Source organism: Pseudonaja textilis, chromosome 2 (genome assembly GCF_049901715.1).
Source record: "Pseudonaja textilis isolate UNSWEBS1 chromosome 2, rPseTex1.2, whole genome shotgun sequence".
Classification (NCBI taxonomy): domain Eukaryota; kingdom Metazoa; phylum Chordata; class Lepidosauria; order Squamata; family Elapidae; genus Pseudonaja; species Pseudonaja textilis.
The window spans coordinates 254,197,820-254,220,278 of NC_141991.1; the positions used below are offsets into that span (position 1 = coordinate 254,197,820).

The following is a 22,459-nucleotide window of genomic DNA, read 5'->3' on the forward strand; positions in this document are numbered from 1 at the left end:
GGGGGAAAACTTCCTTTGTGTCTAGTTATTCTGGTGTGCAGAGCTCTATAGCGTCGTTTTGAGGGAAGGAGTTGCAACAGTTTATGTCCGGGATGTGAGGGATCTGTAGATATTTTCACAGCCCTCTTTTTGTTTCATGCAGTATACAGGTCCTCGATGGAAGGCAGGTTGGTAGCCATTGTTTTTTCTACAGTCCTAATTACTCTCTGAAGTCTGTATCTGTCCTGTTGGGTTGCAGAACCAATTAGAAGTGTTCCAATTTTTTAAAAAAAACTTTTTATTATTTTTCTATTAATTACATTTACTAAATGCTTAATAAACATCGTGTTGTCTGGGTTTATTTAATTTGCTTAGCAATACAGTTTCTTAATCCATGTCTGATAATTGTCAGATCCGTATATCTGCCATTCTTCAATGGAAGGAGGAGGGGTGGGGTTTTTTCATACAAGTAATTCTTTTTATGTATCCATGTATTCATAGCTATGTTTTTACTTATACCTATTATATTGTAAGCAATCGACTAATAAAATAAATAAAAATATCATAACTCTTGTACTGAATCTGTATCGTTTCCTGGCGCCCCGGATGCCTGGAAATTTCTCACCTCTCGGAGGGATGGCAAGAGGAGAAAGGGCCATATAAATGCCATTTCCAAAAGAAACTTCCAGGGATCTTTCTCAGAGGCGAGGGGAAAATAACATGTTTGTTTCTACGTATTGGCGAAATCCACATCTGACTAAGGGGAGAGGTTCTAACTCCCTTTATCTGAGCTGCGTGCCACGGAAGGATATCAGACCCTGCTTTGAATGTTGACTTTAACAGATAACAGATAATCAGAGTTGGAAGGGACCTTATAGGTCATCTAGTCCAACCCCGGGCCCAAGCGGGAGACCCTACGCAGGGGTGGGATTCAAATTTTTTAACAACCGGTTCTGTGGGTGTGGCTTAGTTGATGGGTATGGCTTGGTGGTCATATGACCAGGTGAACGTGGCTTGGTGGTCATGTTATTAGACGACTCAATATCACTCACATCGAGGCACCCATCTCTTTGCCTGGCCTCTCATGACTGTGGGGGTGCTGCAACAGTCGTAAGTATGAAAAGTGGTCATAAGTCACTTTTTGCAGTGCCTTTGTAACTTTGAGTGGTCACTCCACACAAGCAAAGTACCAGCAGAGGGGAAAAAAACTCCAGAGATGTTCCTGAGACAGGAAGTCTAGTCCTGCCAAGAATGGAATAAGGGTTAACGGAGAGGCAGTTTCTGTAAGCAACACCAGAATGTTTCCTTCCTGCCTTCCTTACAGGATTAGGCCAGTAATTTCTTCTAACAGCCGGTTCTCCGAACTGCTTGGAATGTTAACAACCAGTTTTAGCCAATAGGTGCGAACTGGAAGAATCCCACCCCTGACCCTACGCCATTTCTACAAATGGCAGTCCAATCTCTTCTTGAAAGTCTCAAGTAGTGACACTCCCACACAACTTCTGAGGGCAACTTCTGTTCCATGGGTTGATTGTTCTCCCTGTCAGAAAGTTTCTTATTTCCAGGTTGAATCTCTCCTTGATCAGTTTCCATCCATTGTTCCTTGTCTGACCTTTGGGTGGTTTGGAGAATAGCTTGACCTCTTCTTCCTCTCTGGGGCAGCCCCTCAGATATTATACCACTGCCCTCCTGTCTCCCCTGATCCTTCTCTCTTCCCTAGACTAGCCAGGCCCTGCAACCGTTCATCGTATGTTTTAGTCTCCAGGCCTTTAATCCTCTTAGTTACTTTTCTCTGCACTTTTTCTAGAGTCTCTACATCTTTTTTATAATGTGGTGACCAAAACCGGATGCAGGACTCTAGGTGTGGCCTTACTAAAGCTTTCTTCCTCTTCAATAAAGAATTCCTTTTGAAATGCCCAGTTTTCAAAAGTCCATTCTTATTGTCTGAAGTGGGGAAAGAGTCTGGCCCTTACAATAATATTCTATGTCTTCTTTCTGTTTGATTTGCAATGTAAGTTTATCCATTTCTGGACAATCTAGTATCTTCTGAATTATCTCATCCGTCTTGGGAGGTTTGCTCATTTTTTCCAATGTTGTGAGAAGATAACCCCCGCTGCTCTTAAGACATATAATATTAAATACATACTTTTCTTATCAAATCTTTTTCTGATATCATCCCTAATATAAAAAAAACATTCGGGTTTAAAGTCTACATGTTTCCCTATTATCTTTTTTAGCCATCTGTGTATTTTTGGCCAATTTTTTCTTTTTTCTCTTTTGGCTTTAACACAAGTCCACCACATACGATAAAATGTGCCCGTTTTTTCTGGCTGCATTTCCAACATTTGCAAGACATATTTTTAAACATCTTGGCTAACTTTGCAGGTGGTAAATGCCAGTAGTGTTCCAATATTTGAGGGGCTGCCCCAAAGAAGAAGGGTTCAACCTATTCTCCAAAGCCCCTGAAGGCAGGACAAGAAGCAACGGATGGAAACTCATCAAGGAGAGAAGCAACTTAGAACTAAGGAGGAATTTCCTGACAGTGAGAACAATTAACCAGTGGAACGGCTTAACTCCAGAAGTTGTAAATGCTCCAACACTGGAAGCTTTAAAGAAGAGATTGGATAACCATTTGTCTGAAGTGGTATATGGTTTCCTGCCTGAGTAGGAGGGTTGGACTATAAGACTTCTAAGACCTCTTGGTGGAAACCAATCAAGGAGAGATCCAACCTACACTATTAGGCGACATTAATAGAAGGATAGGATGAAGAACCCACGAAGTATTAATACCACTTTACAATGCCTTGATAAGGCCACACTTGGAAATATTCCATCCAGTATTGGTCTCCACGACATAAAAATAAGCTGATATTCTAGAAAGAGTGGAGAGAGGAGCAACTAAGATGATTAAAAGTCTGGAGACTAAAACATACGAAGGCCGGTTGGAGGAATTGAGTTTGTCTAGTCGAGAGAAAAAAAGGACTGGGCGGGTGTGACACGATAGCAGCAGGGGTGGGATTCTACCAGTTTGCACCTATTTGCTAGAACCGGTTGTTAACAGTCTAAGCAGTTTGGAGAACCGCTTGTTAGAAGAAATTACAGGGCTAATCCCATAAGGAAGGCAGGAAGGAAACATTCTGGTGTTGCTTACAGAAACTGCCTCTCCATTAACCCTTATTACATTCTTGGTAGGACTAGACTTCCTGTCTCAGGAACTTCTCTGGAGTTTTTTTCCCCTCCTTTGCTGGTCCTTTGCTTGTGTGGAGTGACCATTCAAAGTTACAATGGCACTGAAAAAAGTGACTTATGACTGTTTTTCACACTTACGACTGTTGCAGCATCCCCACAATCACGAGGCCAGGCAAGGAGATGCGTGCCTCGATGTGAGTGATGTTGAGTTGGCCACGCCCAGCCAATCACATGACCACCAAGCCACGCCCACCAACTAAGCCACACCCACAGAACCCGTTGTTAAAAAATTTGAATCCCACCCCTGTTCTGATATCTGAGGGGCTGCCCCAAAGAAGGGCGGGTGTCAAGGTATTTTCTAAAGCCCCAGAAGGCAGGAGAAGAAGCAACGGAGGGAAACGAATTAAGGAGAGAAGCAGCCTAGAACTAAGGAGAAGCTTCCTAACAGGGAGAACAATTAACCAGTGGAACAGCTGGCCACCAGAAGTTGTGAGTGCTTCATCACTGGAGGCGTTTCAAGAAGAGACTGGACAACCATTTGGGTGAAATGCTGCAGTTAGCCCTCCACTTAACAATTCATTTGGTGGCCGTTCAAAATTACAACGGCATTGAAAAATGTGACTTACCCCCATTTTTCACAGTTACGACCTTTGCAGCCTCCTATCAGAATTCAGATAGTTGGCAACTAGTTCATATTTATGACGGTTGCAGTCCCGTGGTCCCCTTTTGCGACCTTCTGACCAGCAAAGTCCACGGGGGAAGTCCAATTCACTTAACAACCGGGTTACTATCTTATTGACTGCGGCCATTCACTTAACAGTGGCAAGGAAAGTTGTAAAATGGGGCGAAATGCACTTAACAAATGTCTGACTGGACAGCAGAAATGTTGGGCTCGTAATTGTGACAGTAGGACAAGGACTACCGTATGGGCTTTTCTTCTTGAGCAGGGGTTGGACTAGAAGACCTCTGAGGTCCCTTGCAACTCTGTCATTCTGTTAAAATCTTCTCTACGGTTCTTTGGCTAATTCCTGTCTGTGGTTTATGGGGCAATTTAAAAATAAAAATACACAGGAATGAACTGGTTTGATTATCAAGAGCCGGTGCACCTCCCCAGCACGTCGTTTTCAAGCGGAAGAGAGGAATGTGCTATCAAATCTGCAATTTAATTCTGTCTACACAGGTTACGATAAATATAAAAGCATCGCCTCAAGGATTTGGGGGTGTAAACAAGGTACTTCAGCCTATCCAGGAATTGCGAGTATCTAGGGTTACGTAAAATCCAACTTGAAGTGTGGCAGGGAAAAAAGAAAGAAAAAGAAAAGCCATTAAGCGTTAATGTCTGAAAAATATTTAACTTTGAATAACGGAGCCAGGAAATCCATTCAGCCCCTTATAAATAGTGTCTGATTGGCCATTACACAGCGGGGGATTTGAGGTAAAAACATTTTGCCTTGTACTGAATGGGGTATTACTTAATGGTTGGAAATTCGATGATATATATCTATAGATATAAAAGCGAAATACTCCTCATGCATCATCACAAAATCTCCAGAATCGTAAAGCCTACAAACTTGAAATTTGACACTTATGTTCCTCTTGGCTTCTAGGGGCTCACTGCTTCAGTTTCCAAACAGCCCTCGACTCTCTCACACACTGACAGGACCCTGGCCAGAGGAATACTGATGGATGCTGGTAGGCAGAGGCACAATTTTTTCCCCTTATTTTCCTCCCCACAAATTAAGCCCGACCACATAGTTTCGTAGCAAAGCACGGGTATCAAGTGTGTGTGTGCGTGTGTGTAAAAAATTTCCAACATTATGTAATATCCCATTCAGCTTAAGGTGAAATGTTTTTACACACACACACACACACACACACACACACACACACACATATATATATATATATTGTGTGGATCTTTGGTTGTTCGGGTTTCTCCAGCGTAGAGTCGAAAGTATCTAGGCAGCGTTTCGATGAAGTCTCATTCATCATCTTCAGGCTTCTGTCTTCGGCTCTGTGCTTCTCAGAGTGATGTGAGATTGCAGCTCCTTCTTCCTCACTCTTTCTCTCTTTCACTCTTTCTTTCTCACATCACTCTGAGAAGCACAGAGCCGAAGACAGAAGCCTGAAGATGATGAATGAGACTTCATCAAACGTTGCCTAGATACTTGAATTTACGCGGGAGAAAACCCGAACAACCAAAGATCCACATACAAATACCAGCGAGAACCTCAGAAAAATATATATATATATATATATATATATATACACACACACACACACACACACACACACACACACACACACACACCTATACACATATACATATATTTGTTTTCTGAGGTTTTTGCGGGTATTTGCATTTGGATCTTTGGTTATTCAGGTTTTCTCCCGCATAAAATTGGAAGTATCTAGGCGACGTTTCGATGAAGTCTCATTCATCATCTTCAGGCTTGTGTCTTCTGCTCTGTGCTACTCCAAGAAGCAAAAAGCCAAAGACACAAGCCTGAAGATGATAAATGAGACTTCATCGAAACGTTGCCTAGATACTTTCAATTTTACGCGGGAGAAAACCCAAATAACCAAAGATAGATAGATAGATAGATAGATAGATAGATAGATAGATAGATAGATAGATAGACAGACAGACAGACACACACACACATACACACACACATATATATGTATATCCATACAAAACATTTGATAATGAAGGAGACTGCTCTCGCCTGTCATTTAACTGCAAAACACATTTAAGTCTCCCGGTTAAAGAGATTTGGGTTTTTTTTCCCCTCCTTCAATTAGTTGAAGGTGGAGACAAGGAAACACCGATTAAAATTCCAAGTGAAACCATTTTGCTAAGTGAGCCTGCCCCATTTTATGACTTTTCTTGCCAGAGTTGTTATGACCAGGGGCAGCATCCCCCGTGTTCACACGATCGCAATCCAGAGGCTTGGCTATCCAGACTTGTCTTTATGACGGTCGCATTTGAATCACTGCATTAACCCAGGGGCTCTTCAAACTTGGCAGCTTTAAGACTTGTGGACTTCCAGCTCCCAGAATTCCTCCTCCAGTCACGTTAGCTCAGGGACTCTGAGAGTTGAAGTCCACAAGCCTTAAACTTGCCAAGTTTGAAGACCCTTGCATTAGTGACACGGCCATCAAGTGAATCTGGCTTCTCTCTTGACTTGGCTCATCAGGAGATCGCAGAACTGGGATCATGTGACTTTTGGACACTGCGACCATCATAAATATGAGTTAGTGGCCGAGCGTCTGAATTTTTTTGGGGGGGGGGGGATAATTTTATTTTTTTTACAACAATCATAAACAAACATAAACATAAAACAACAAATAAAACCTTCAATTGTATAGTGTGTCGGTTGGTAAATATTTCTTGTGCATAACATCTATAGTCTTTCCCTCTTAGATGTAAATTTATATTCAGATTAATTAATCAACTTTCCATGTCATGTTGTGCTTTATGACATCATCATTAGACTTTAATTGCAAGTTTGCATTATCCTTTTAGAGCAAATCCGAGTTTTCACTACAGTAGTTCTAATTCATATTATAATTCATTCCATAGTAATCAATTATAACATATCATTACTATTGTATTATATTTACTATTGTATTGTATTTATATTATATTTCATTTTTCTTTTTAGCCATTGTTAAAATGAATCCCATACTTTATAATATTCTTTTTCTTCTTGCTCTCTGACTGCCAATGTTCATCTACTCATCTCTGCACATTCCACTATTCTCTCTGAGCGTCTGAATTTTGATCATTGACCATGGGAGGCTGCAATGATTGTAAGTGTGAAAAATAGTCCTAAATCGCTTTTTTTCAGTGCCGGTCACAAAGTGAACGGTTGTAAAATAGAGAACTGCCTGTAAAATTCTACTTTTGGCTTTTTTTGAAGCAGCGGTCACCAACTGGTGGTCTGCGGCCCACTGGTGGTCCGGGAGAAAATTCTGGTGGTCCTCAGAAAAATTATTTGCATTTTTTTGATATTGCACTAAATACTATTCATCTGTTTAAAAAATTCATATTAGTGGTCTGCAGGGTTTAAAATTATAGATTTAGCGGTCCCAGAGGGCCGCAAGGTTGGTGACGCCCATTTTAAAGTTTTCTCACTGAAATATCCGTAACTTTGGTAGCTAAACAGAACGATAGACATGGGATAGTGTTTTACAGATTACAGATAGTTGGAAGGGACTTTCTAGGTCATCTAGTCCAACCCCTCTCCATCTAAGCAGGAGACCCTATACCATTTCTGACAAATGGCAGTCCAATCTCTTCTTGAAAACTTCCAGGGATGAAGCTCCCACAACTTCCAAAGGCAACTTCTCTTCCATCGGTTGATGGTTCTCCCTACCAGAAAATTCCTCCTTATTTCCAGGTTGCATCTCTTCTTGTTCAGTTTCCACCCATTATTCCTTGTCTGGCCTTCAAGTACTTTGGAAAATAGCTTGACCCCTTCCTCCTCTCTGGGGCAGCCCCTCAAATATTGGAAGACTGCTCTCCTGTCTCCCCTGGTCCTTCTCTTCCCTAGACTAGCCATGACTCCAGTTCCTGCAACCGTCGGTCATAGTTTTTAGCCTCCAGTCTTCTCATCATCCTGGTTGCTCTTCTCTGCACTTTTTCTAGAGCCTGCTTGTATGGCTGTGATGGGGGTGAGGAGAGAGAAAGTTTACAAGCCTCTCCTGCTGGATCGACAAGGAGAAATGAAATTTCTTATCCTTGGCACAAAGTTCAGTTTCTCAAATGGAAATCTTGACGTCTTTCCCTAGGAGGCCTTTTTAAAAATCTAGTTTACTCCCTGAGATAAACTTTTTTTTGGGGGGGGGAGCATTTGGGGGTAGCTTTTTTTTCCCCTTCTTTTCCTTCCCCCTTTTTTTTAAAGCAATTTTTTGGGAGAAAAAGACTTCTCTTCGTGTTTTCAGTGCACTGTAGGTCAAAATCCCAAAGGCAAAAGCCCAAACAAACGAATAACCTACCACTGTGTGTCTGTGTGTGTGCGTGTGTGTGCGTGCATGTCCGCTGTCTTTTTCTTCCTTCCTATTCTTTCCTTTTTTTCTTTCCTTTCTTCCTTCTTCCTTTCTTCTTCCTTCCTCTTCTTCTTTCCTTTCCTTCTTTCCTTCCTGCCTTTCCCCTTCCCTTCCTTCCTTTCCTTCTTCCTTCCTTTCTTTTCTTCCTTTCCTTCTTTCTTTCATTCTTTCTTACTTTGCTTCTCTTTCCTTCCTTCCTTCCTTCCCTTCTTTCATCCTTTGCTTCTTTCTTTCCTTTCTTCCCTTCCTTTCTTCCTTTCCTTTCTTCCTTTCTTCTTCCTCCCTCCTCTTCTTTCCTTCCTTCCTTTGCCCTTCCCTTCCTTCCTTTCCTTCTTCCTTCCTTCCTTTTCTTCCTTTCCTTCCTTCTTTCTTTCATTCTTTCTTACTTTGCTTCTCTTTCCTTCCTTCCTTCCTTCATTTCCTCTTTCCTTCCCTTCTTTCTTTCCTATCTTCCCTTCCTTTCTTCCCTCCCTCCCTCCCTTCCTTTTTATTCCTTCCCTTTGTTCCACGGAGTCCAATCTCTGTAGCTGATAGGCAGGAAACCAACAAGCAAGGCAGAAACACACACACACGCACACACACACACCCAAACCCTCTAGGGCCCATTAGAACTTGTTTACGACATCGATATCGGTCTGTTAAACCGTGTGAGAGTTGGGATTATTGAATAATTTAAGAAAAGAAATAATAATAATAATGATAAAAACAAAAATAAAAAACCCTAGCTCTTAATTGGTGTCATCCAACCTGGAAAAGGCCAAGGATGATGCCGGGAGCGTGGTGGGCAAACGGCTCTCATGCATAATACATGGCCGAAACGGCTTCCTTTGGCAGGGTCGGCCCTGTTTAAAAAGCAGGGAGGTTTTGGAAACGGAAGGAAGGGCGACGGAACACCTGCAAGACTTCAGTTCATCAGCTGGTAAGTAATCTACCTTGATGATCTCCCCGGCTGAAAAGCTGCCAGAGTGTGTGTGTGTGTGTGTGTGTGTGTGGAGAGGGTTGCTAATTGCACCCAGGGAGAAAGCACCCCGTTTAGTCGAGGACGGGGCCTTGGCAGAGATTTCCCTCTGCAGCTGTTCGGATTTGCATCGCGCTCCTCGCCGACCGACGGAAGCATCAGGCAGAAAGTCTCAGTCTGGTGGACCCATCTGATACCTCTGGTGATTGGTTTACAGCAGTTTAAAGTTTAAAGTGGGACAGTGTGACCTGGGAACTTCATTTCCCAGAATTCACACTCTCGATGCTCTGTATAAATGACCTTTGCGGTCACCTTATAAGCAACTGCGTCCTCTTTGCAGACGACGCAAAACTATTCAACACCACCGACAAGGCGACTGTCCTTCAAGGCGACCTTGATTAGGTGTCTGAATGGTCAAACATCGGGCAACTCCAAATCTCGACTAACAAATGCTCTGTCCTACACATTGGTAAAAAAAAAAAAGTCAGTACACCAAAGACAAACTAGGTGGATATGACCTCCTTGACGACCCTCACTCTGTCAAGGACCTAGGAGTTCTCATATCAAATGACCTAAGTGCCAGAACTCACTGTAGCAGCATTGCCAAAAAGGCATTAAGAGTTGTAAATCTAATCTTACGAAGCTTCTCCTCTGGAAACAGCAAATTGCTAACTAGGGCATGCAAAACCTTTGCTAGACCAATACTCGAATACAGATCATCAGTCTAGAATCCACACTATATATCGGACATCAATACAATTAAGCGAGTCCAGAAGTATTTCGCGAGAAGAGTACTACACTCCTCTGCTCACAACAGGATACCCTACATCACCAGGCTTGAGATTTTGGGCTTGGACAACCTTGAACTACGCCGCCTACGGTTGGACTTAAGCGTAGTATACAAAATTATCTGCCACAATGTCCTACCAGTCAATGACTACTTCAACTTCAGCCACAACAATACAAGAGCACACAACAGGTACAAACTCAATGTATACCGCTCCAAACTTGTTTGCAGAAAGTTCGACGTCAGCAACAGAGTGGTCAGTGCCTGGAATGCACTCCCTGACTCTGTTGTTACATCCTCAAACCCCCCACTCCTTTAACCTCAAACTAACCACTATTGACCTCACCCCATTCCTAAGAGGTCTGTAAGGGGCGTGCATAAGTGCCTACCATCCCTGTCCTATTGTCTACCATTTATTTGTACCTATTTCCTGTATTCTTACTCATGTTTATACTTATACCTATTATCTTGTAAGCGATTCACAAATCAAATAAATAAATAAAAATAAAAGAAGGAAGGAAAGAAGGAAGGGGGAAGGAGGGAGAACGGGGAAGGAGGGAGAACAGGGAAGGAAGGAAAGAAGAAAAGAAGGAAGGAGAGGAATGGGAGGGAGGAAGGAAGGGGAAAGGAAGGAGAACAGGGAAGGTGAAGGAAGGAAGGAAAGAACGGAGGGAGGAAAGAAAAGAAGGAGGGAGCGGGAGGAAGGAAGGAAGGAAGGAAGGAAGGAAGGAAGGAAGGAAGGAAGGAAGGGGAAAGGAAAGGAAAGGAAAGGAAAGGAAAGGAAAGGAAAGGAAAGGAAAGGAAAGGAAAGGAGAGAATACCCATTCCTAAGAGGTCTGTAAGGGGTGTGCATAAGTGCACCATTGTGCCTACCGTCCCTGTCCTATTGTCCCCATTTATTTGTGCCTATTTCCTGTATTCTTACTCATGTTGAAACTTATACCTATTATCTTATAAGCAATTGACAAATCAAATAAATAAATAAAAATAAAAGAAGGAAGGAAAGAAGGAAGGGGGAAGGAGGGAAAACGGGGAAGGAGGGAGAACAGGGAAGGAAGGAAAGAAGAAAAGAAGGAAGGAGAGGAATGGGAGGGAGGAAGGAAGGGGAAAGGAAGGAGAACAGGGAAGGTGAAGGAAGGAAGGAAGGAAGGAAAGAACAGAGGGAGGAAAGAAAAGAAGGGAGGGAGCGGGAGGAAGGAAGGAAGGAAGAAAGAAAGGAAGGAAGGAAGGGGAAAGGAAAGGAAAGGAAAGGAAAGGAAAGGAAAGGAAAGAAGAGAAAACCCATTCCTAAGAGGTCTGTAAGGGGTGTGCATAAGTGCACCATTGTGCCTCCCGTCCCTGTCCAATTGTCCCCATTTATTCATACCTATTTCCTGTATTCTTACTCATGTTGAGACTTATACCTATTATCTTGTAAGTGATTGACAAATCAAATAAATAAATAAAAATAAAATAAATAAATAAATAAATTCCTGAGTCAGCCAAGGAACTATGGCCCTTTTACGATCTGGGAACTTCAACTCCCAGAATTCCTGCTCAAGAAGGAAACCCTACAACCAAGGGTCTTCAAACTTGGCAAGTTTAAGACTTGTGGACTTCAACTCCCAGAATTCCCGAGCTAACATGACTGGAGGAGGAATTCTAGGAATTGAAGTCCACAAGTCTTAAAGCTGTCAAGTTTGAAGACACCTGCCTTATACTATTTCAGACAAAGGTGTTAGCCGATCTCTTCTTTAAAAATGTCCAGTGTTGTAGCATTTACAACTTCTGGAGGCAAGTTGTCCCACAAATTAATTGTTTTCCACTGTCAGGAAATTTCGCCTTATTTCCGGGGTTGCTTCTCTCCTTGGTTGGTTTCCATCCATTGCTTCTTGTCCTGCCCTCAGGTGCTTTGGAGAAGAGGTTGACTCCCTTCTTGTTTGGGGCAGCAGCTTGAAATCTGGGACTGCTGCTATCACGTCACCCCGAATCCTTCTCTTCCTTAAGCGAGACCTGCCCAATTCTGGCAACTGTTTGCATCCCTGGGCCTGCCGTATTTGGGGTGAAACCTTTGCTCAAAGGCCCAGTCCTGTGTACCTGGAAGGGTTCTTGTCCTGCCTTGAGATGCTGTGTGGAGAATAGGTCTTTCGTACCTGCAGAGGTACCCACAGCGCAACACCTGGAGGTGCCCATTTAGAGGAGAGAGCGTGCCCTGCCCCTAAGGCCAAGCCCACTTCCCAGCTCCGATCCTGGTGGCAGGTGGACTACGGCGAAAGAAGTCTGCCAACTCGGAGCAGACCCTGAAGATCCCTTTGGGCTCCAGATCTAGCAGGCTTCTTCTGACCAGAGGCAGAGGTTTTTTTGGCAGTGGCCAAAAAAAAAACCCCAAAAGACCAAAGGCTTTTTGAAAGCGCATTGCAGCCACCACGCAAAAGAGGTTGTTTCCATGCAGCTGGGAAAGGAGGAGAAATAATTTCCATAACAGAAACCACCTGCAAAGCGGGAGAATTCCCCAGGTTAAGAAGAAAGGGAGGAGCGAGAGAGGGAGGAAGAAGAGAGAGAGAAAGAGGGAGGAAGGAAGGAAGGAGAGAGAGAGAGAGAGGCAGGGAGGAGAGAGAGAGAGAGAAAGAGGGAGGGAGGGAGGGAGGGAGGGGGAGGAAGGAGAGAGAGAGAGAGAGGGAGGGAGGGAGGAAGGAGAGAGAGAGAGAGAGAGGAGGGAGGGAGGAGAGAGAAAGAGGGAGGGAGGGAGAGAGAGAGAGAGAGAGAGGCAGGGAGGGAGGAGAGAGAGAAAGAGGGAGGGAGGGAGGGATGAGAGAGAGAGGGGAGAGAGAGAGAGAAAGAGGGAGGAGGAAGGAGAGAGAGGCAGGGGAGGGAGAGAGAGAGAGAAAGAGGGAGGGAGGAGGGAGAGAGAGAAAAGAGGGAGGGAGGGAGGAGAGAGAGAGAGAGAGAGAGAGAGAGAAAGAGGGAGGGAGGAAGAGGAGAGAGAGAGACAGACACAGAGAGCGAAAGAGGGAGGGAGAGAGAAAGAGAGAGAGTCAAAGCGGAGCAGCGGCCTTGTAGAAGAGGGTCTGTATTGAAAAGGGTGATAAAAGGAAAAAGAGGAGAGGAAGAAAAGGGGGAAGAGGAAGAGGAAGGAAAAGAGAAAAGGAAGGAAAGGGAAAGGAAAGAAAGTTAAATGTATGAATAAGGGAAGGGAAGGGAAGAGGAAAGAAGAAAGGAAAGGAGAAAGGGGAATTGGAAGGGAAAAGATAGGATTGGGTAGCAGAAAAGGGACAGAGTCCCAGTTCCATCTTGGCCAGGAAAGCCGGCCAGGTAATTTTGGGGCAATCACCAGGAGACGGTGAGTTCTAGTCCTGCCTTCGGTGTAAAAGCTAGCTGGGTCACTTTGGGGGCAATCACCAGGAGACGGTGAGTTCTAGTCAGGGGTGGGATTCAAATTTTTTAACAACCGGCTCTGTAGGCATGGCCTGATGGGCGTGGCCATGTGACTGGGTGGGTGTGGACTCTCTCTCTCTCTTTGGGGCAGCCCCCCCCCCATTTGGGGGCCTTTGGGGGGGGCATTTTTGCTCCCAGGAAGGCAAAACATGGAACGGGGGGAGGAGGGTCACACCTCTTCCCCCCCACCCTTTTTTTTGGCCTTCCTGGGACCCAGGGAAGCCTCCTGGGCGAAGCAGTAAGAGAGCGAGGGGGATCCCGGAACAGCCGATCATCGGAACAAGCCGATCGTTGGGAGGGAGGCAGAAAAACCCTGAAGGAATGACTGCGCTAAGGAGAACAAAGTCAGCGATGTTGCACAGGCGCAATAAGGACTGGCTGGGCGGGGAGAGGAAGGGCAGGCGGAGAGGGGCGGGGCCAGCCACGATTTGCCGGTTCTCCAAACGGTGCAGAATCATAACAACCGGGTCGATAGAACCGGTCGGAACCGGTAGAATCCTATCCCTGGTTCTAGTCCTGCCAAAGGGACGAAAGCCGTCTGCCTTTCTTGGGCCGGTCATTCTCTCTCAGCCCGTCTCACCTCACAGGGCTGTTGTAGGGCAACTAAAGAGGAAGGAACCTTTGATAGGATCCCCTATATCAGCTACTGATATAAAATAATGGTACAAATGTAATGTGGGTACTGAGGAGTCAATACGAAATGCTTACAAATCTACTTCTGTTCATCATTTGGCTGTATTGTTTAAAGTATTCACACGGACTTATTGTTTTAAATAGTACCAACGGTGAGCATATGAGTAAATAAATGCATTTTAAAGCGAGGCACACCACAGACAGCATTGACACACTCACTCACACAGAGGCGCACACACACACACAACTCGTCACAAGGCTAAAGCTGCAGGCTTATCATGCAAAAATCACAGCTCAGAAACAGGATCCTGCACACTTCACAATGAAAAACCTTACAAGTCCTTTGCGCTTGAACGGTTATCTCCATATAAAATGTCATCAGAAATTATGGGAATTTATAGGAGAGAAATACATAAATTTTGTCTGTCTTATCTAATGAAAAGAAGGATTGGGGGTGACATGATAGCATCTTCCAATATGTGAGGGACTACCACCGAGAAGATGGGGCGAGGGGTGGGGTGTTAATCTAATTTCCACGGAAGCAAAATAGAACACAAATAGAACACATATAGATGGGAGGTTATACAACTTGCGCCGTGGTGCGAACGGAACAATCTGGAACTGAACACACTCAAAACCGTAGAAATGGTGGTAGACTTTAAGAGAAACCCTCCCATACTACCACCTCTTACAATACTAGACAACACAGTATCAACAGTAGAAACCTTCAAATTTCTAGGTTCTACTATATCGCATGACCTAAAACGGAGACCTAACATCAAAAACGTCATCAAAAAAGCCCAACAAAGAATGTTCTTTCTGCCCCAACTCAGAAAACTCAAACTGCCCAGGGAGCTGCTGATCCAGTTCTACAGAGGAAGGATTGAGTCTGTCATCTGCACCTCTATAACTGCCTGGGTTGGTTCTGCAACCCAACAGGACAGACACAGACTCCAGACGAGAATTAGGACTGCAGAAAAAACAATGGCTACCCACCTGCCTTCCATTGAGGACCCGTATCCTGCACGAGTCAAAAAAGGGCTGTGAAAATATTCACATCCTGGACATAAACTGTTGCAACTCCTACCTTCAAAACGATGCTACAGAGCTGTGTTGGCGAACTTACGCCACGTGTGCCAGAAGTGGCAGGCAGAGCCATTTCCCCCGGCACGTGAGAGGTCGCCTGGAAGAGCCCCACTGCGCATGCACAGGAGGCAGAGCAGGGGGGTTGCATGGAAGATGCGCAGGGATGCGAGGCGATCACGTGCACATGCACAGACACAGCGCGCAAGGGGGAATTGTGAGCGCATGCGCAGACATGTGGTGCGTGAGGGGGGTCACGCCTACATGCGCAGTGGGCGTGGGGGGCCAGCACGCATTGCCTTCTGGGTGCTAGCACGCAACCGAGCACAAGCAAGCGCACACACAATTATCAGCTGAAAAAGGCTAGCCACCACTACTATAGAGCATTGTACACCAGAACAACTGGACACAAGGACAGTTTTTTCCCCTCACGCCATCACTCTGCTAAACAAATAATTCCCTCAACACTGCCCAACTATTTACAAAGTCTGCCCTACTATCACTATTAATCTTCTCATCACTCCTATCACCCGTCGCCTCCCACTTGTGACTGTAGGACTGCAACTTTGGCGCTTGTATCTGTACAATTGACTGTTTCCTAGTATGATTTGATTGCTTATTGTACCCTATGACTATTATTAAGTGTTGTACCTGACGATTCTTGACTCTTGCTGAATATATCTTTTTCTTTTTATGTACACTGAAAGCCTATGCACCAAAGACAAATTCCTTGTGTGTGTCCAATCACACTTGGCCAATAAAGAATTCATTCATTCAAAGCGCTATTTGAAAAAGAGGAGAAATCCAAACGACGCCCTCTTAAGAAATATTCTTTGAAGCCCTCAATGAAACCAGCCTGTGATTTCTCTTAGCCCCAGTCCAAGTATCTATTTCGATGGTGTTTACGTCATTATTTGACAAAATGCAGGCTAATCCCCGGAGGCAGAGAGCGGCGTAATCTGTAAAAATTGGCATTTCTAAGTTCCACGGAGGCAGGAAAACGCGAAATAATAGGATTTTATATTTTCTAAACAAAGGGATTTCTCTGGGCTTCAGGGCCAGGTGACTCAAAGAGGTTTAGCATCTCCAAAGGAGCCCTTTGTGAGGTTGAGGAAGTGAAATTCGGTCGATTTTGTTGGGTTGGTCCCCAAATTCAAGGTTTTGGCAAAAATAATTGAACCTCCCGAGATAAAATAACATCCGTGCTCAGGACAACTGAGCGGAGGGAAAATAGTACAGGTGCTCCCTGACTTACAATGGTTCATTTAGTGACCGTTTAAAGTTACAAAGTTACAATGGAAAAATTGATGTCTGACCGTTTTTCATACTTAGGACTGTTGAAGCATCACATGATTTACGAGATCAAAATTCAGGCGCTTGGAAACTGGCATGTACATATGACAGTTGCACTGTCCCGCCTCCTCCTCCTCCTCCTCGTCCTCCTCACAAGTCCCATTCTCTTCCAGCACTGATGATGTTACCTAGTTGGGTAATGAGGCATTTCCTAACATTGAGAACCGTCAATCAAAGGAATAGCTGGCCTTCCCGGAGTTGTGGGTGCTTCATCACTGGAGGTTTTCAAGAAAAGAGTGTACAAATGTTTCTCCAGGATGGTATGAGGACTCCTGCCTTGGGCAGGGGGGTTGGATTAGATGACCTCCAAAGGTCCCTTCCAGGACTAGGATACTAGGATATAATCCCTCATGAGAACGCACCACATGATAAAATAGGAAAATAGCAGTGTATGCACTAATAGAAAATATAATTTAATAATATAATCCAAGTAAGTCAAGACAGTAGATGGGAATTTAGGAGTGGGTAATTAAACTGCATTATTAATATTAACAGTGCGTTAAAGTATATTATGAATTTCAAATACGAAGGATTAGAAATTGTGTGGGATTTTGAGACCCACTTCCGGGATTGATTAAATATTGTTAATGTTTGGCATTAATATTAACCCTACACCATTTGGAATATTGCAGTTATGGGCGGAACTACGAATAATTCTCAAAAAACATTAAATAGTAGTATTTAGGGACTATAAATACAGGGCGCAAAGAAATGTGGTTTGAATGAAAAATGGCCTATGAAAAGAGACCAGCGTTGTGGAAGTTGTTGAACTTGGAAGACTAGAATCACACATACCCACCTGTATTATTATGGTTACTGTGGCTTAAAAAATGACGTCAATGCAACGTTCACAAAATATGCATGTTTTATATTGAAAAATAAAATAAAAAATTATTTGAAAAAGAAAGGAGTGCACCACATGGTTCTGGTTGCTTAGTTTCCAAAAAAAAAAAAACACAGTTTAGCATACAGATGAGAAACCACACTTGAAATGAGATACTTGCTAAGGAAGAGATGCAAATTTTACACCTGAGGACATCTTGAGAGGGCATTACTCTGCATTAACAAGAGACCAGAATGGGAACAAGATCGGAGCTCACCTGTTCCTGTGGCTTACTTCTCACCTGAAGCCCTAATTCCTCTTTTGACATAGTTATCATTTGCAGAGCCTCCCGTGGAGATGTCAATAGCTACAGGATTACAGCCAGGTGGAAGAACACAAGCAGGAGGAACAGGTGAGCTCTTCAGAGAGACAGGACTTGTTTTCATGCCAAACCCCCCACCCCCCTGCAGAAAGAGGAGGGGGGGGGAGAGAGAGGGAGGAATTGCATGTCTCTCAAAAACAACAGGCACACAACCCAAAAAGCTTTTCTTTCTTTCTTTCTTTCTTTCTTTCTTTCTTTCTTTCTTTCTTTCTTTCTTTCTTTCTTTCTTTCTCTCTCTCTCTCTCTCTCTCTCTCTCTCTCTCTCTCTGCAAAAGATGGTTCCCCCTTGAGGAATTGTAGGAAGCTTCAAGGCTGCCTGTAAAAGGGGAACTTGGCGGAAGGGTCACAGGCCTGAAAGTCTACCCACAACATCACAAAAAACCACAATTTGTTGTAATATGGGTTTATGGTTTGGAAGTTGCCCAGAGGCACAGAGAGTGGGCGGCTATATAAATCGGATGGATGGATGGATGGATGGATGGATGATGGATAAATAGAAGAGAGATGGGCGGATAGATAAATGGATAGGTAGGTAGGTAGACAGGTAGACAGATAAGATATATGGTACATAGATGGATATACAGATAGATGAGAGATTATGGTGATGGATCGATAGATGGATATATAGATGGATGGATGGATGGATGAATAGAAGAGAACAATCGATGGTTGGATGGATAAATGAATAGGTAGGTAGGTAGGTAGACAGATAAGATATATGGTACATAGATGGATATATAGATAGATGAGAGATTATAGTGATGGATCGATAGATGGATATATAGATGGATGGATGGATGGATAAATAGAAGAGAACAATCGATGGTTGGATGGATAAATGAATAGGTAGGTAGGTAGGTAGGTAGGTAGACAGGTAGACAGATAAGATATATGGTACATAGATGGATATATAGATAGATGAGAGATTATGGTGATGGATCAATAGATGGATATATAGATAGATGGATGGATGGATAAATAGAACAATTGATGGTTGGATGGATAAATGAGTAGGTAGGTAGGTAGGTAGATGATACATAGATGGATATATAGATAGATGACAGATTATAGTGATAGATGGATAGTTGAGTAATTATAGGAGGGGATAGGTGGATAGATGATAGGTGGATGGATGGATGGACAGACAGACAGCCCATCCTTGACTTACAATCACAATTGAACCCCAAATTTCTGTTGTTAAGCAAGACAGTTGTTTCAATTTTGCCTCATTTGACCTTTCTTGCCACAGCTATTAAGCGAATCCTTGCAGTTGTTAAGTAAGTCATACAGTTGTGAAGTGAATCTGGCTTCCTTCTACCAACAGAAGAGAACATTTATATCTCTGAGCTTGGCTGTTTTCTTACAGACCAATGATACAGGTAGTCCTTGACTTACAATAGTTCATTTAGTGATTGTTCAAAGTCACGATAACACTGGAAAAAATGACTTATGGGAAAGGAGGAACGCTGATTAAATAATAATTGATCTTTTCTCCTATACTTTGAGCCTCTTTCTCCCTAGCAAATACGAGTAGTCCTTAATGGGTCTAAGTCCACATGGAGGAAAGTAAGCAGTGGGGTGCCACAAGGTTCTGTCTTAGGCCCAAGACACTTCAATATCTTCATTAACGACTTAGATGAGGGAATAGAAGGGGAACTTACCAAATTTGCAGATGATACTAAGCCGGCAGGAATAGCTAACACCCAAGAAGATAGGCTCAAGATCCAGATGGATGTTGACAGAGAAGAACATTTTGGGCGGTACCCAACAAAATGAAATTCAGTGTAGACTGGGTGAAACCAGGCTCAATAGCAGGAACTGGGAGAGGGATCTTGGAGTCTTAGTGGACAACCAGCTAAATAGGAGCCAGCAGTGTGCAGCAGCAGCCAAAAAAGCCAATCCTAAGTTGCATTAACAGAGGGATACAATCAAGATCAAGAGAGATACTAATACCACTCTATGAAGCCTTAGTAAGGCCACACCTAGAGTACTGCATCCAGTTTCGGTCACCACACTATAAAAAAGATGTTGAGACTCTAGAAAAAACGCAGAGAAGAGCAACCAGAAGGATGAGGGGACTGGAGAGTAAAACATACGATGAACGGGTTACAGGAACTGGACATGGCTAGTCTAGTGAAGAGAAGGACTAGGAGAGACAGGATAGCAGTCTTCCAATATTTGAGGGGCTGCCCCAGAGAGGAGGAAGGGGTCAAGCTGTTTTCTAAAGCACCCGAAGGCCAGACAAGGAATAATGGATGGAAACTGACCAAGGAGAGATTCAACCTGGAAATAAGGAGAAATGTTCTGACAGGAAGACCAATCAATCGTCTTCGGAAGTGGTGGGAGCTTCATCCCTGGAAGCCTTCAAGAAGAAACTGGACTGCCATTTGTCAGAAATGATGTAGGGTCTCCTGCTTAGGCAGGGGGCTGGACTAGATGACCTACAAGGTCCCTTCCAACTCCATTAACCTGTTAAAAGATATAATTTCCGATTTCACCATCTAAGTCGGCAGGCGCAGTGGGTGATGAACAGCCCCAGCAAAGAATCCGCGAATGCCAATTCTCCGTAGCTTTACATCCAAAAAAAAAAAAGGAAAAAAAAGGAAGGCATTTATAAAATGATCATTAAACATGCAGCCTGGATGGCGAATTAAATGTCAGGCTCCAGCCAAAATAGGAATTCAGGCTGTTTTTAAGTGGAAAAGTCCAAATGCAACTTCGGCAAGACGGGCCCCGTCGCTTATGGCACTCTGGGTTAGCGACGGAAAGCAGGAAACCGGGAATTGCTCGATCCCGTCTGGAAGAAAGAAGACGGAGGAAAACTTGGGGTGCATCCCGATGGATCTGCTAAGGACTCTGCAAAGATGGAGACCGCAGGATGGATTGGCCTATGGTTCCTAGAAGCAACGTCTCACCCCCGAAAACCCTCTATTGACTGAAAATGACGAGAGTTGTGATATGAATTCCTTGGGATGGTGCCAAGTTCAGGGAAAGTTAACTGGTGAATTCATAGAAGATAGAAGGGAATCTTTGGTAGCTCAGGACTGAACAGTGGGGTCCATGGTGGTCTCTGAGCCTGGTGGTTTTCTTGAAGACATTTCATTACCCTACCAGATAACCTCATCAGTGCAGTGGGGGTTGCAGGGAGGAGGAGGAGGAGGAGGAGGAGGAGGAGGAGGAGGAAGAGGAGGAAGAAGAAAGAAAGAAGAAAGAAAGAAAGAAAGAAGAAGAAGAAGAAGAAGAAAGAAGAAGAAGAAGAAGAAGAAGAAGAAGAAGAAGAAGAAGAAGAAGAAGATTTCAAGGGGCTTTGAAGAGAGAAGGTGGTTTTTTGCAATGTTTCAAGAGCCAACTAGAGTAACATCATCAGTGAAGAAGGAAGGAAGGAAAGAAGGAAGGAAGGAGGGGAGGGGGAGGAGGAGGAGGTCTGTGAGGTTCTTGGCTCTCTACACTTGGTGGTTTTTGTAGACATTTCTGAAGAACTAGGCAACATCAAGAATAAGAAGAAAGGAGAAGAGTTTGTGGAAGGAGGAGGAGAAGGAGGAGGAGGAGGAGGAGGAGGAGGAGGAGGAGGAGGAGGAGGAGGAGGAGGAGGAGGAAGAAGAAGAAGGAGAGGAGGAAGAGGACGAGGAAGAAGAAGAAGAAGAAGAAGAAGAAGAAGAAGAAGAAGAAGAAGAAGAAGAAGAAGAAGAAGAAGAAGAAGAAGAAGAAGAAGAAGAAGAAGAAGAAGAAGAAGAAGAAGAAGAAGAAGAAGAAGAAAGAAGAAGAAGAAAGAAGAGAACTGTGGGTTTTGGTGCTGAGCCTGGTCATTTCTTGCAGGAAGGAAGGAAGGAGGAGGAGGAGGTCTGTGAGGTTCTTGGTGCTCTCTGCACTTGGTGGTTTTCTGAGACATTTCTGACCCAACTAGGCAACATCATCAATAATAGAAAGGAGAAGAAGGTGGAGAGGAGGAGGAGGAGGAGGAGGAGGAGGAGGAGGAGGAGGAGGAGGAGGAGGAGGAGGAGGAGGAGGAGACAACTGTGGGGTTTTTGGTGCTGAGCCTGGTCATTTTCTTGCAGATGTTTCATTACCCAGCTAGGTAACTTGATCAGTGCTAGGAGGGACTGGGATTTTGCTCCCTGCTGATATACTAGCGACTTGCCCTGTCCCCACTCATAAATCGAGGGCTTCCTGTTGTACAGACACCCTGATACCATCTCCCAGTTCTCCCTACACTTTGGATGGAGGAAAACTTCGCTTTCTTTAAGAGACCCAGGTGTGGCCACTGGGAGCCTCGCTTTGCCTGCACCAGGGGAGGAAAGGAAAGGAAATTAATGATCTTCCATTTATCTACTTTGCATCTCAGACCCCATAAACTAATAAGGAGAAGAAAACATTTATCAATGGATACCAATTAATTGATGAATTCATTAATGGAAGATTTAAAATGGGGGCTTTAATTGGATCTTAAATTAAGGGCCCGCCGAAAGGGCACTCTCAGATGGCCCCGCTCTTGATCCAGGCCCGTCCTTTTGATTCATGGGCTCTGTTTAATGTGATTTTTTTTTGGGGAGGTGAAAAGGATGAAGTGATTTGTCTTGGCTACTGAGTCAAGATAACTCCATTTCTACAGAACTTGGTGTTTTAAAGGTACTTCTTGGAATTTCGGAATAAAGCAAGTCTCCCCCTCTCTCTCTCTCTCTTTAAAATAAAGGTTTTTTAAAAAAAAATCTTCAAAAGCCCTGAAAATTGGGACTCTGGGGCACATCATTCATTGTCACCCTTGACCCTGGTTTTCCCCTCCATCCCCTGGGTGTATCGTCGTTC

The 22,459-nt window shown here is 43.9% G+C and overlaps 1 protein-coding gene across 1 annotated transcript in view; it reads right to left on the reverse strand.

The window, feature by feature from the left end:
• KIAA1328 (KIAA1328 ortholog) overlaps positions 1–22,459 on the reverse strand; it is a 178,122-nt gene that overhangs the window by 60,607 nt on the left and 95,056 nt on the right. The window lies entirely within an intron of this gene.